The sequence below is a fragment of the Prionailurus bengalensis genome, chromosome B4, assembly GCF_016509475.1.
Source record: "Prionailurus bengalensis isolate Pbe53 chromosome B4, Fcat_Pben_1.1_paternal_pri, whole genome shotgun sequence".
Taxonomy (NCBI): domain Eukaryota; kingdom Metazoa; phylum Chordata; class Mammalia; order Carnivora; family Felidae; genus Prionailurus; species Prionailurus bengalensis.
In genome coordinates, this window is record NC_057358.1 from 58,732,540 (window position 1) to 58,745,062 (window position 12,523).

Here is a 12,523-nt window from a genome sequence, read left to right on the forward strand (position 1 = left end):
TCCTCATGCTATACCTCTCTTTATCTTGTCTTTCCTGTTTCACAATAGTTTCCAGTTTTCAGTTTCATCCAGAACATTCTCAGACAATGTGTACACCCTTATTTTTGGCAGAATATCTGATCATTCCATCAGGGTCAGTCAGAAGGACAAAATCACTGTAGGTATTTTGAACAAAATAGGGTTTAACATTGGGAATGAAAGACTTACCAAACCATTCAAAGGGCTAGGAGAGCGAATGTCAGGGAAGCCCCTGCAAGCTTTCAGGAAATCTAGAAGTGCAAGAACATAAGGAAAGCTGCTTCCATTGACCTTAGCTGATTCACAAAAGTGAATGTTTCTCAGGAGGATGTTTGGAAGCCACTGGAAAAACTTCACATTAACCATCTCCAAGCCCTCACCTGCCTGCCTATGGTTGCCACTGAAGAATAGTGGATTTTTTTTTTCCTTTTTATATTTTGAGGAAAAACCTCCCATAAGGGAATATAACCTGAAACCTTCTGGTGAGGGATTTTGGAAAATATAGTTCCCAGGATCCTTCCCTGAAATGGAACGGAGAATATACAAAGAGGGTGGGCATGAAGCTAAGTTGAAATATACAACCATGCATGTGTAGATTGGACATATTGTTAGTTCTGAGATAAAATATTGTATGGCTATAAGTCTCAAGTATGCAGTTTTAACTTTGTACTCCCAAATAAATTTTTAATTAGATTTCTAACATTTATATCCTGAATAATGTTTCTTTCACCAGGGTCAGAAAGTACCTTAGGGAGTTCAAAGGCAACTAAGCCTTGGAAAAATATTGAGAGACTGAATATACAAATGGAAAATAGACCATATATAAAAATAGAACTTTGATCCACAACCTGCAGCAACCTGCCCAAGAAACCAATCCCTTTATGTACGATAAACAACCCAGGAAGCCAGCCAACTTTAAATCAGACTACAGGAAGCCAGATTGCTATCTCTAGTGACAATCCAAGAAGGTAAACAATAACTTCTGTAACAATCAGCCCCAAGTGGCCAGGACTTGATTAATAACTGACAGCTTCCCTACTTTTTGTCCCCACTTTCAATTTAGGACCAAGCAGAGAAAGTCAAGTACACACCCTAACCAATCACATAAGATGCTCCACTTCTAGTTAGCCTGCTTACAGCTTCTCCATGACAACAACCTCCAATCAGGACACACCTGAAGCCTTTCCTTTTTTCCACTCTGAAGCTTTCCCAATTTTGCATTTTTCATTTGGTTGATTTTATTTCTATAGCACTGATCAATTTAGGATTTGATCTAAAAAGAAACTGTATTTTGCAAGGGAAATAATGCATGGATTTCTAGGCACCAATTTTTCCATATGTAGCAGGCACTATGGCACAATGGTTAAGTGCCTGAGTTCTGGAATCAGAAAACCAGACTTCATCTTGTATCATTTTCACTGTCTAGCTGTATTATTTAGGGTTGTTAAAAGGATTAAACTAGGTGATTGTCGTGAACTGCAATATCTAATTTCGTACTATCATTATCTTCTCTTTCCAATCTCATGACCTCCATCCTGTTCCACACATAAATTACCTCTTCATTCATCATCCTTTCTCCATCTGATCCTTCCTTCAGCTCATCTAACAAGAAGCAACCAAATAAATCTTCCTCAACTATCATTCCCTACTCAAAAAACCCCAAGGCCTTTAAAGACATCCATAATCCACCTTTCCACATCTTCTCACTCTCTCTTACAAGAATGACCTTCCATGCTAGCCAAATACACATATTCACTGGTCTAGAAGGATCCCACAAAATCCCATACAAATAACAATTTTCCCTCCATTGCTCATATTTGAAATAAACCACACCTCCTTTCTCAATATCTGAATCTTACATTTCATTTACAGTCCAGCTCAAATCCTCTCTCTCCCATGAGGCCTTATCAGACAACTGCATTCCATACTGATTTCCTCCTCTCTAAAGCCCTAAAGCTTTTATTAGATTCACTGAATCATATTCTGGTTTGAATGGATACAACTTTTCATGTATGTGTATCAAAACCTCAGTGAGAAAATAATATTTCTGAAGGCAGGGACAGTAGTTTATTCTTTTTTGTGTATATGTAAGTATAGGAACAATAATCATTATTCAGAACTATGGTTCCGTTACTGTGCTGAACATTTCATTTTATCTGATTTAATCCTCTCCAGAACTCTTGAGGGAGAGACTATAATTAGTCACTTATCAGGCAAGAGAATTTAAGCATAGAGAGGTTGAGTTATTTGCCCAAGTTCACAGAATTAGTAAGATGGATTTGAACCATGTAGGTATCTCTGACTCCACAGCTTATGCTATTAATAACATTTTGTGGATTAAACATACCGATTTATGAAATCTTTCCAGACATGCATTTACATTTCCTCTCTTTATTTCCAATGTCCCCTTCAGAAACCCAAATATGGGATTCATTTTAGAGATCATATATTTCCACAATGCAATCAATTTCCTAAGGCATTTTTTCTTTAATCTGTGATCAGGAAGGCATCAAAAAGTACATTTACTGGGGCACCTGGGTGGCTCAGTCAGTTGAGTGGCTGACTTTGGCTCAAGACATGATCTTGCATTTCATAGGTTCGAGTCCCATGTCGGCCTCTAAGCCTGCTTCGGATTCCATGTCTCCCTCTCTCTCTGTCCCCACCACTACTCACGTTCTCTCTCTCTCTCTCTCTCTCTCTCTCTCTCTCTCTCTCAAAAGTAAATAAACATTAAAAAATTTTTAAAAATAAATTTCCTTAGACATGTAAGTTGTTCAGAATTGAGACATTGCAGAAGAAATCATATGAGACCATGAAACATCTATTTGCCATTCATTCCTATTTTGAGCAGAATTTGGGTGCCACTATTCACGGCTGGGTTTTAGAATACAGGTCTTAGGTCCCAGCTAAAAAGAAGAATAGTTGTTATTTATAGCATTTCAGTAATATATGATGATCAGAACTAATGTAAAATTTCAAATATTGAATATTCCATAAAGTTTTATTGTGAGAAAGGATATTTTTGGCTTTTGATTCATTTGTTTTTTACTTGTTCTACCAATAATTTTGGTATATATTAATTTTTAAAATGGTGTGGGGTAGGGCATCTGGCAGGCTCAGTTGGGAGAGCATGTGACTCTTGATCTCAGAGTCATGAGTTCGAGCCCCATGTGGGGTGTAGAGATTATTTACATAAATAAAATGTAAAAATAGTAAAATAAAATAAAATTATGTGGAGAGGTAGAAGCATGGTGAGGTTGGAAAAAAAGTATCTTACAGTTTTAAATTCTCTAATCACAGAAGTATATGAACTCCCTTGAGTCTTACTGAATTAAAACAAACAAACAAACAAACACTACCTAATTTTAAACCTGACCTCAATTCAAGAATGTTAAACTGATTTGGCTCTTTCTGCAACCCATGGAAAGGAAAGGAAATCCTGACAAGGAAATTCTAATTCAAAGAGGGTAATGTTAAACAAAGATCTTTCTCCAAAGTATAAAGAGGCCATATCTTTATTTTATTCTTGTTTGTTCAATAAAAATACAAATGTATGGAAAGGAAATGAAAATTTCAATCAACATTCAGTGGTAATTAAAAGCAATTGTAGTCCTCAGGCTGTTTCTTTCCAATATGATCCAGTGATCAGAAGGAATTGGAAATGATTACATTTTAACTAGAAACACATTTCTGTCCAGAACTGAGCTTCGAAGCATGAAAAAGGCACAGTGGTGGCCCCTGTTTGTGTTTCCATTTGGGGCTCTAATTTGAACTTCAGTGATTATGCTGCCAGACTTCTGGCTGTGCAAAGATCCAGAAAGTCAAAGCCAGCATATTCTTGTATGCTGTTTCATGCAAAAAAATAAAATTGCACCAATTACCATGTTTGCATTTTGTAGAATGGCTCTATTTAAATCGATTATAGGTTAAACAAGAGTGTTTGTAAAATTCACAGCTCAGAGTTAATCTGGCTTTATTCCAGGACGTCCAAAACTGAAAAGTGATTGTGAGCACTCTTGGAAAAAAAAAATATTTCTATTACAGTGGTCTGTAACAGAAAACAGTTTGGAACAATTAAATTTGGCTTGATTTTCAAATTAAGAAATTCATCCCATGGTTGGCCTTTTATCTGAAAGATTTCTTCAAATTCCATTAAAAGCGCTCATCATTTTCTGATGTTGTTAGTGCTTCTAAAATGACATCATCATCAGTGATAAGGATAAAAGCAGTAAAAAATGTAATGCCTCATGCCAGGAATTACTTGGTCATAGAAAGCACCTGAAGGCTGTTGTAGTTGCTCTGTTCACAGCTCCTGACACTGGGAATTCTGTTTTCTGTGGCCAGGAAAGAACAGTGTGAAGTCACAGAAGTCTTGAGAGGGAAAAAGATAGCTCTGTGGCCCCTAAAGAACTTGGCAACTTACTATATTTGACATGAAATATACAGCTCTTTCATTTTCTTATTCTAAGCACACATGAGTCTTTTTGATCAATGAATCTCTGCTCCTGATTCTTATCCTTAGGATCTAATTGTTACTTAGAATTTTTATGTAAAGTTTTTAAAGGATATGATATAATTCTTGGGGTTTTCAAAATTTCTTTACAAGGTATGAAAACTTAATTCCTATAAAATAACAGAGTAAGATCCTCCTACCTCTGTCTGTAATCATTCAGTGATATTTTATTACCAAAACATCTTCCTCAGGAAGATAAAGGGGACAAATGCTCTAATAGGAAAAGCAGATTATGATTCACAGTAACTAGTCAGATGCTCTCAGATGGCGTATTCTTTTCATTGATTTTATTGCATTTCACAAATACCTATATAATGTTTCCTATGTTCCAGGTGCCGTTCTCAACACTTTACAAATATTAATTCATTTAACCCATATATCAACACTATAAAGCAGGTAGTATTATTAATCCCATTTTATAGACAGGACAGAGAGGTTAAATAACCTGCCTAAGATCACACAGTTGGGGAGTCAAAACGCTGAAGTTCTGCAGTCTGTCTCACGTTTGTAAGAAACCCTGATGGGGCGAACAAGCACACGGACCACACAGACCGTCAATAAAAGCTGTTCAATGGCATGGGCTTTGAGAGCAAATGGTAAAACCATTTTATATTTGGTTGTACCTTAGAGGTGGCTTTTCATGTTTGTCATGTAAAGGGTAGAATTTTCAAATGCTGCCATAAAATCTCTAGCTGCATATGTTGAAAAAAATATACATAAGTCAGATGATTTGTCTGTCTTTTCTTATTAGCATGTGATAGCAGGGCTAGATCCTTATAATGCTAAGATTAAAAATAGAAAGAAAATTATATATGTGTGTGTGTGTATATATATGTGTGTGTGTGTACATATATATATATATATATATGGTACCATTTATGTAAATAAAACCATAATATGTGTTTTACAAGTACATATACAAAACCAAAGAAGAATATGTAGCAAACACATTAGAAGAGTTTAAATAAAACAGGAGCAGAGCTTTACAGGGACCATTAATCATAGACTAAGGTTTGTGATTAACTCAACTCCCTGCCCCTGAGGTCTGAAGTGGGGAGAAAGCATTTATCTATTTATCCATGCATGCATAGAATCTTATCTATGTATGCATTCATACCAACAAGGGAAAGTGAGACTGTTTTCAGTGTTGCTGATACTCATTAGATTATTTTATTATATAATAATTTTTAACCCTGGATAGCAGTAGTTCTCCCACATTTTAAGCTTGGAATAATTTGCATTATATAAATTATTAAGGACTCTAAAGAGTTTATAGCCTAAAGAGATATGTCTATATCAATTTATGTCTATTGATACTTTTCATAATAGAAATTAAGGCTGAGAACATTTAAATATTTATTAATTTAAAAATAACAGGGACAACCTCTTTACATATTAATATAAATAACCTATTTTTTTTAATTTTTTTTTTCAACATTTATTTACTTTTGGGACAGAGAGAGACAGAGCATGAATGGGGGAGGGGCAGAGAGAGAGGGAGACACAGAATCGGAAGCAGGCTCCAGGCTCCGAGCCATCAGCCCAGAGCCCGACGCGGGGCTCGAACTCACGGACCGCGAGATCGTGACCTGGCTGAAGTCGGACGCTCAACCGACTGCGCCACCCAGGCGCCCCTAAATAACCTATTTTTAATGAAAAATAACAATTATTTTTCAAAATAAAAAATCTAGCAAGATTTTTACACATTTTTGCAAATATCTCTGATATTTGGATTAACTAAAGAGAGTTAGATCCACATGTCTGCTTCTGCCTTCTGTGTTTGCTGGGTGTTGCCTTGGTTGATGTATATAAAGAAAATCTGGCCTCACACAGATGTGTAGATGGAAAAAGAAGAACATTTTAATGGCATTTCAGATAACTGTGGATATGTTTTGATACGATAGCGGAACTTGGAAAGTTATTAATGGTTATTGCAATGTGGAATCAGAAACCACATCAGTGAACTTTTCATACTGTGTTACGTTAAAATTCACCAGTGTATATTATACTTTGACTGGATCTTTTATACATGCATGCTTTGAAACAACATGCATCCATCACCTGAAAATTACTGGTTCAATGAGTTATGGAGATCTTCGGAATGTTGACACATTTCATTAAACAATATCAAAATATCACATTTGTTAACATTCATGTAATAAATGTAAATCTCATCCTAAAAGTCCCTTTTAAATTTGTGGAAACTTCAAGCTCACAGTGGTAGATACAAATTTTCCAAAAATTCAAATTTTCGTTTGAAATCTTAAATGTTATCATTGGCACCTAATAAGTTATTTTCCTTAAAGTGACATACCCACTTCATTCGTTGTTGATAAAATGATAGTGTGTAGACATTCTTTTATGTAAAAATGTTATTCAGCTTGCAACTCAAACAATGATTTTTCCTTTAGACAACTATTGAGCTTTGGTACGCAGAAGAAGTACTTAATGCGTATGGAATATTTATAAGATATGTACTTAAGGGCTGAAATTTCATAAATTTTCACTGCTCTGTCAAGGACATTCTTAAGTAAGACATCTTTTTTAACTGTGAGTACATGGTAATGAAGAACACAATGTCTGGTACTATCTACTTGGTTCCTGCAAAGACACCAGCAGATTTCCCTACCACCAGGACATACTTAATAGAAAATAACATCTTAGCATCATTTTGAAAATAGTTTGATGTCACAGGATCCTCAGGGATCCAGAGACTGCACTGCTACTCTACAACATGAGATCCATTTGAACTCAACGCCTAAAGAAAGACTTTACATGCTAAACATATCCTAAAATACCTAATGAAATCCGAATCAGGTACTTCCTGAGTCTCAAATAAGAATGGCTTCAGAGTTTTCAGAACCATCTGTTCCTTAATTAATCTTATTCACCTTAGTGATATTTGCGGCATTGATTTTTAAAAAGATAAACATTTAAGTGAATTTTCAAACTTTCTTAACTTCCTATTCCCAAGGATTTCACAGCTTCCCCAATGAGATTTCCAGTTAAATCAGTGAACAATTCTTTTGCTTTATGGCTTATTAGAAGGTAGTTCTGAGGCTGTTTCAGACCTGAGCTGGGTCACTGATCAATACTTAATCAACCCACACACTACAATTCACTAAATCAGTTTTTTGGAGTTGTCCATCCAATTCTGGTTCCCAGTACATCCCTACTGCATTAAACTCTGCAGAAACATTGCCACAAGTGTTCTAGTTCTTGCCCTTGAAGCACATCTTGAAATTGGTACTCAGGATATTTTCTGTGTTTCTGTACCCTTCTCCTCATCACCCACCCATTTCTTTCAGTGTTTATGGGATGTTCTCTTTTAATATCAGCCAGGTAAGGAAAGTAACATATATAATTCATCAAGAACATAAATAAATCCCAGTTAACATTAGTCAGTAAAACACTTCTTGGTAGCCTCATGAAGACAGTGGACTGATAAAGGGAGAAGAGCAGCAACATTATAAAGAAGATGAAGTTATAGTTCTCAGCCTCCATAAACTGAAAATATGTTTGAGAGGAAAAGCTCAGCCTTCACCTGAAATGGCAATAACGATTGGAGGTGATATTCAATGAGAAGTCAACTGAGCAATACTAAGTCAGTGCTGCTCCTACAACTCCAAACCAACTCCTGGTTGCATTACCTTTGCACTTGATGTTCCTTTAGCCTGCAAACTTCTTCCCTCAGTTCTCCACACTTTATGCACCTCTCAACTCAAATGTCACCTTAGCAGGGGGACTTCACCCTAGCTAAAATAAGATCCCCTATTACCTTATCCCATTTTAGTTTTCTTCACGGGATCTACCATATCTGATATATTATATATTTATTTCTTTGTTTGATAGTGTCTGCTTCATTTCATTTCCATGTAGGTTCCCCAAGGGCAAGGACTTAATTGTTCACTGCTGTATCTCAGGGCCTAGACACCTCCTGGTACATAATAGGACACAAGAAGTATTTGCTTATTGAATGAATAAATGAGTGAATGCTATAGCAGCTCAGAATAGGGACAGGAGACCAGTGGGATTGACCATGTGGTAAGGAAGCAATTTCATAGCCTGAGGTTTGAGCTGGGCCTAAAAGGTTGTTTCCCATATGTAGGGCCAATGAGTAGTCTACTTGTCTTATAGGACTCAAGTGAGATGCCATCTTCTCAGGCAAGCCTTGTTGGGGCTCCAGGACTGGATGAGCTGCCACTGCTTTGGGGGTCTCATAATTCTCCATGTTCTCCCCTACGTTAGAGTTCACTCTAGTGTATCTTGCTTCCTATTTACTTGACTGGCTGCCCCAATAAAGTACTAGCTCTGGGATGATAGAGGCAGTGTCTTATTCATAGTTGTATACTCAGCCATAACACAAATCTACCCCATAAATACTATTTGACTGCATAATCTTGTGAACTAAGCATAAAGCTCATGTAATGCAGTAGGAAAAACATAGTATGGACCAAATCATGGTTTGTGGAGCTGAGACATGGAGTCTGGTTTCCAGTTGGGAGATGCTGTGACAATCCATTGTCTTAACAAGGCCAATATGACCATGTGTCCACGATGAGGCAAGTGAAAAAATAATTAGTCTGAGAGACAAATTATAACCATATTTCAATGCTCGAGGCACAAAATAATAAAGGCCTGGACCTGCCTGGTGGCAATGGTAATGTTCATGAAGGAACAAATGTAGCCAAAGGTTTTGGTCACCGATTCGATGTTAAGAGCAGCCATAGATGACTGCACATCTTAAACCTATATAACTATGGAAGGGTAATGCAGTCACTCTAGCTCATATTTCAAATCTTAACCCTTTTAAGAAAAGAATTTTTGGCAAACCATTCACTGTAATGGCACAATTTCTTTATTTCTGTAATGGCACAACTTCTTTATTTCAGTATACTTAATGGTAGACTCTGTCAGAGTTCATTTATACAGCCTATACTCTGATATTAAGCTTTTAAACAAAACTTTAAAAATGTAAGATTAAATTTTTTTCCTGATTGCTGACAGTTATCTATGAAAAGAAGTTAATCTGTAGGAGATAAAAGTAAAGATAATAAAATATTAAATTTCATCCAATTCTTCTTTGGAAGTATCACAGACTTCAGGGCTTCAAGAAACCTCAAAGCAGATAAAGCAAACAGGATTTCTCTCTCATGGGAATTATCTAAGGCTGCATATGGGCTCAGTGGTTCATGGGCTAGGCTGAAGTGGGGAGTAGAGGAGAGGAGATGGGACCACACGTACCAGTTCTTTTCTCTTCCTGCCTTAGAGGTCAGCTCTGGTGCCTTCTCTTTTGCAAATAAAACAGTTGCAGTAAGCTAGTGGAAAATGATGAGGCACCCAAGGTCACAGGGCTGATCAGAGACAAAATTAGATCTGGAACTCAGAACTCCTGACTTTCAGGTAAGAAGGCAGAGTAAACATACATTTTTAAAACAGTACTTTTTAATAGGAATAGGTAAGCTTCAAAAACCAAGGAACAACTTTGGTTCTCCATATCTCCTCCTCAGCAAAGAGGAACACAAGCAAAGAATAACCAGAAGTATTTCTGAAGTGATAACAGGATATAGAAAATCTGAAATGCTAGAAAAATCCATGGGAAGAAGAGGTGTAAAGATAAGGTCCCAATTGGTTTGACACAAATTTTCTTCTTTGTATACTGAATCTGGATCCCTATCATTGTCACTTATATTTTTCTAACCAAAAGCATATGTGGTTTGTGATTATATCAGACCTATCCTTTCTGTGCTTGGTGCAGTTGCATTTTTCACCTTCAGGCATGATAGATTCAGGAGTTCATACGACATCATCTTAATTTAGTCTTGCTTTTCCTTCTTGTCTCTGCTTTTTCTCTTTGATTCAGTTTTTAGATCTCTCCACATGGTGGCAAATTAGCCACTATCCTATCCTCTCAACAAACACAGCCAAAGGTCTCTTTTTCAAAGTTGCAACAAATGCCTCCCAAATTGAATTCCATTGGCCTTTATTATGTCATGCGGCCTTCCATGAACGAGTCATTGTGATTAAGGGAGTGATAATTGACCAAACATGGGTCACGTGCCCACAGATGGAATGAGTAGATGGGCCAGTTGCATCCAAGTTTCATGGACCTTAGTAAGAAAGAGTAATTTTCCTAGAAAAAAATCAGTGTGCTCTTACGAAAAAGAGAGAAAATAGACGTTGGGTACAGTGATAGCAGCTGTCTGCTATACCAACTCAACCTAATTCAAGTCAAAGTGTATTCCCCCAAGCAAACATGTGTTTGGAATCAGGCCTGGAATGTTTTCACGAAAATGAAGCAGTTAGACAGAACTTGTTCCATCTCTCTTGTATCTTTTCCTCTCTCTGCACATCCTTTCTGTGCTTTCTGAAATATTTCTTCAGCTTAAGCATAGTTTTTCCTTTCTTCTAACCAGCTTGTCAGGGCTTCAATTTGGTAATAGCCATCTCTCACTGTGCTCTTTCAGTTTCTGCACTGTCTGCTAATTGCCTCATTCTCATTAGTTTCCTAATTCTAAATTCCTAAGAAAGGAAACTGATTGCTTAAAACCACTGCCTGTCATGTCAAAGGTGATATGCCACAGGCTAGACATTACAATCTATGGATTGCCTACCCATCCAGTGCTGGTTCTTTTACTAATCAGCTTAATGAGGGTGGGAAAAAAATGTTCTTAACCCCCCCGGCCAGATCATAGGCAGTCAAATTTCCTTTAGCAAAGTGAGCTGGAAGAACAGCTTTTGTTACCAAACATAGTATCCACTTACTAACTTTACATTCCTACTTTTCAAATCACCTACTTTACACCTGGTACCCTCTCATCACCCACTCACTGCTTCCCTGAGAAAACATACCCAATCAAAAAGGGACCACTTTATTTTCCCATCCACAAATCCACCAACACACATTCCTAAGGCTCTACCCACCACTGGTGCTCTGAATCCCATCCCACTCCCCTTTCCAAGGATTTCTCTCTAACCATTATCAGTTTCCTAAAATATATTATATATTTCTCTATGTCTTTATTATCTGTGTCTTCCAACTTGAGTCTTTCCACTAGAAAATAAGCTCCTTGAGACAAGGATGCTGTGTGTTTAACACTATTCTCAGCACCTAGATTAGTGATTCACAATTAATTTTTGTGGTTTGACTAATTTGAGTGTGGCAGCTGCTCAATAAATAGAGCTACTCTTTCTTTTACTCCGTTCTTTAAGTTTGTTCTGCATTTATTTGGAAATAATTTCTGTTCAGAGAAAATGTACTATAAACAAAATACAGATAAAAATTTATCTGGTAGAAAAACATCTTTAGTTTGCTAATCTTGAAGATAGCGAACACATTGATGTGTATATGTTTTCCAAAAAGATGTATGTGTTTTCCTGATGTATTTTTCATAATCTGCATAGCTTAATCAGTAAATCCAGAATACTTTCAAATTGTTGAGCTTCCTGTTATGTATATTTCAGGAATAAAACAAAATAAAATAAAATAAAATAAAATAAAATATTCTCAGGGAGCTTTCAATCTAGTAAGATAACCAAAGTCATATGTGGAAGGATGATTATCACACTTTGCTTTATAAAGGACTTATCAAAGTACTAGTCAAATAATATGTAATTGGTAAAGAAACATATTTATTGGAGCATTTCTGTAATAGCAAAAGACTAGGAAGAACCCAAATGTCCATCAATCGTGGACTATTTGAATAAGATAAAGTCACACCTACAATATGAGTACTGTGCAGCTGTGATCACAAAGATACATCGATAATTGAGAAACACAATATGTGTAGTCTATGCCATTTTAAAACTAAGAAATATAGGGGCAATATGCATACACACACATGCACACATTTTTCTAAAAAATGTCAAGATAAACCAGAAGTTAATAATAATGGCTACCGTTAGGTGAGATGGGAATTAGGTGAAGGGACAGAGATAAAAGTTAGATTTTCAACAATATTTTGTAGATTTTTTTGGAAACATATAAATGTT

At 36.4% G+C, this 12,523-nt stretch overlaps 1 protein-coding gene across 6 annotated transcripts in view; it reads right to left on the bottom strand.

Moving 5' to 3' along the window:
* Positions 1 to 12,523, bottom strand: part of LMNTD1 (lamin tail domain containing 1) — a 541,299-nt gene that overhangs the window by 276,849 nt on the left and 251,927 nt on the right. The window lies entirely within an intron of this gene.